Source organism: Nicotiana sylvestris, chromosome 6, assembly GCF_000393655.2.
Source record: "Nicotiana sylvestris chromosome 6, ASM39365v2, whole genome shotgun sequence".
Taxonomy (NCBI): domain Eukaryota; kingdom Viridiplantae; phylum Streptophyta; class Magnoliopsida; order Solanales; family Solanaceae; genus Nicotiana; species Nicotiana sylvestris.
Genome location: NC_091062.1, coordinates 44,616,690 through 44,620,390, shown reverse-complemented (window position 1 = coordinate 44,620,390; position 3,701 = coordinate 44,616,690). Strand labels below are relative to the sequence as shown.

General features: G+C 33.4%; 1 long non-coding RNA gene across 1 annotated transcript; it reads right to left on the bottom strand.

Moving 5' to 3' along the window:
- Positions 1–1,353: 1,353 nt before the first annotated feature.
- On the bottom strand, positions 1,354–2,699 carry LOC138872145 (uncharacterized). The gene is made up of 2 exons (XR_011400587.1): positions 2,295–2,699; positions 1,354–1,505 (listed from the first exon to the last, which is right to left on the bottom strand). It is a non-coding gene; the product is annotated as an uncharacterized lncRNA (long non-coding RNA).
- Positions 2,700–3,701: the final 1,002 nt, after the last annotated feature.

The following is a 3,701-nucleotide window of genomic DNA, read 5'->3' as shown; positions in this document are numbered from 1 at the left end:
GAAAGAGATCATTGCTTTGCTGAATGTGTCAAAACCAAGCTCTGGGGGATTGCTTCAGTCCGCACAAGGCTTTCTTCAATTTGCATACCTTTCCTTGACTCTGTGTAGTATCAAATCCAGGAGGAATCTCCATATACACCTCTTCTTCTAAGTCTCCATGAAGAAAAGCATTCTTCATATCAAACTGTTGCAAGTCCCAATCAAGATTAGCTGCACAAGATAAAAGAATTCTAACAGTGTTCATCTTAGCAACAAAGGCAAATGTCTCTTGATAATCCACTCCATAAGTCTGAATGAATCCCTTAGCTACCAAAATCTTGCTTTTAATCTTTCAATTGAGCCATCAGCTTTGTGCTTCATAGTAAATGTCACACCCCTTTTTACCCCTCCAAGAGATAATGTGTAAAATGTTATGGATTGTGGGTTAAAGAGCTTTTCCAATTAAAGTGAGAAATTTGAAGTAGGAATTATTTTATTTACAGAGTCGCCACTTGGAATTGATTTCTACTGGTGTTCCAAGTCACCTTTTATTTGAATCCCTATTCAAAGGAAGGTTTAACTCTATTATTATTGGTCTGCGAAAATAAAGTCCGGGTAAGGAATTCTGTTGACCGAGGAGAAGGTGTAAGGCATTCCCTGAGTCCCGTGGTTCTAGCACGGTCGCTTTATTGACTACATTTGGCTTGAATTAAACTTGGATAAACTGTAGTTTATTTGATTTTTATGCTTTTCTTATGTCCGTTTTTATTTATTTTTTTTTAAAAAAAATTAAAGAAAAGATTTGAATAACAATTTACAACTTAACTAATGAGAAAAAATTATCAATTGACATTGCTTAAAACTAGTAAGATGTGGGCTTGTCTTGACATTGAATGAGGCAGCCCACTATTGGGTTGATAGAGTCAAATGAGCTCATGTCCAAGACAAAATCCAAAAGCCCATATGCTTTTGGACTTTAAATCTGCAGATATGGCCTTTTAAAGCTATGTTATAGATTTGGCCATATCTTGCTATTTGCAATCCGTAACCAACTATTTACAAAAATAAGTTTACAGATTGTCTTTCTAATCTACAACTTAACTACCTTACTAAATAAGTATTTTTTAAGAGATAAAAAAAAGATTATTGAGACTCTAAAATATAATAATAATAATAAAAATAATAATAATAATAATAATAATAATAATAATAATAATAATAGTAATAAAAATTTAGCTTGGTGACAACAAAGGGACAAACATGGCTACAAAAGTTCAAATTTTAATATATATGCTCCTTTCAGACAACCAAATGCCAGTGGAATTATATCTAATGCTTTGCAAAAATAAAAATAATTAAAGATGCTTAACACAATTTAATTAACTAACATATCGTTATAACATTATCAAACATTCAAGAGCATATAAAAATGAATTACAATAGAAGGATAAAGTTACTAATATTCCCCAACGTCATTATCTTTCATTCCAACTCGATTTTATGAGTTTACATGGTCCGAAAATTACCTGGACAACAGAAAGAAGAACAAATACAGCAGAGTCAGCTCTTTCCAAAATCAACAGCAAAACAATTAAACGGGCAGCAACAACAGCAAAAGACAACGACAACCGGCAGATTCAAACCCAAGAAAATAAACTAGAAATACCCCAACAAAACAATACAATTATGTAACTCCAGAAAAATCTTTCAAGACTACTCTATTTTCCTTAAACAAGTTTTTCACTTAAGAATCAACTCACAAAAGTTGTTAAGGGATATTATAGCTACTGATTTTTTCTCTTTTTTGTGTGTAGAGCTCCCTCAGTAAGATGGAGTGTCCTCCTTTTATATCAAAACAATCAGCTATTTCAAAAAAATTAAAAATCAATCTTTTTGACAGATATTTCTACAAAATCCGCTCTTAAATTCAAAATGCCAGACTTTCTGGTTCAAATCTTGTCAAGTATTTCAAACAAAATCTGCTCTCCACTATTCAAAAACAGACTTTTATTCAAACACTGTCCAAAAATCTACATTTTCTTACCAAACAATTTGACTTTTGAGTGTTGTACTCAAAGAGTCTTGAAGTAGTAAATAAACAATCAAACAAGTACCATATACTCTTAAGTATTTTTCACTACCTCACTTTTATCAACACAAAACTATTTTACTACTTCAACAAGTGCAAAAACAGAAAATTTGACATTTCAAACTTCAAAAACTAATGCTAAAATAATTAATAATAGACAAAAATAAGATCTGAAAAAATAAAAATAAAATAAAAAATCAGCCACGAAAAATAATAGGATTTTTACCATTTTATAATTCAAGTGGCCGAAAAAATGGTGGTATGCCAAAAGAGGGTGTTCGGGGAGGTTGCCGGAATTTGGCCGGATTTGATCGCCGGATTTTCATGGTGAAATTGGCATCAATAGCTAGGTCTTGAGGAGCTCTATCCATTGATGTAAGTATTGTGGGGTGGTAGTGGTTGGAGCTTCAAGAATTTGGGTAAAAAGGTGACGAGAAAGTTTCTTAGATCTAAGATTCTAGGAGTTTGAGGGATTTTTGAAGGATTTGGTTTGGAGATATGGAAGGAGGAACTTGTGAAAATTACATGGTGTGAATTTGGAGGTGTTTGGAGGTAGTCCGCCGGCAACGGCGATTTCCGGCCGGCGGCGGTGGGCTGAGCTGGGGCGGCGTAGAGAGAGTGAAGAGAGAAGAAAGAGAAAAGAATTATGGGTGAAAATGAGGACAATTTTTAGATTTTTGAGGCTTTAAATACCTAAGCCAAGAGTGAATGAGATCCATTGGATCAAGATGGAATGGATGAGTATGATTTGATCTTGTTTCATTTAGTGAAACGACGTAGTTTTGAGGCAAAACTACGTAGTTTTAGACCATTTCAATGGCAACCCTTTATCTTGCACTCTTGGACACTTTTTCTTTCAAATTTGGCCAAATTTCTTCCTTAATCCTACTTATTAAACTAATTTTACACAAATAAATTAATTAAATAACTTATTCTAATGATCAATTAACTAGATTAATTCACCAACTGAACAACTAGTTAATTCTTAAAATGCACAAATGAAGATATAACTATTTTTTTTAGTATTTTATGATAGGAAATATGCAATTAAAATCACAAAAATTGAGAAAAATAATTAAAATAACAAAACACTAATAACTTTAGGATGTGTTAAATAGTGCAAAAATTAGGTGTTCACAGCTGCCCCTCTTTGCTCGAGAACATGAAGAGTTTTCTTGCAAAGAAAAGTGAATGCCATAGCTAATTTTTGCTCACATATCACTCCAATGGAAGCATTTTTTTTTTGAAAAAAGGTGACCGAACCTTGCTTCCGAGGCTGCCTACATATCCTTGGATATAAAGGAATCAGGTCAGTGTAGTTCTGGAAAAATTTGGTAGCTGGGACTACCGGACACTAGAGTTAAGACTGTTTCTGCTGTTGCTGTCGTTGTTGCTATTGCTGTTACTCGCTTCTTACATCAAAAAGGAAAATAGAAGAGTACTATATATGTCTGCAAACTAAGAGTACAAAATTCCTATCTATGCGTCTTCTGGAGTCAAATCTTGATTCTTAACCTGCTCGCTTGCGTTGACCTTAGATTGGATTTTGATACTCTTTGAAGAAACGATTATGACTCAATTTCAGTTGCTTGCTTTCCTGATCTGAAATTGAGAAGATGAATCTTGAGAAGCT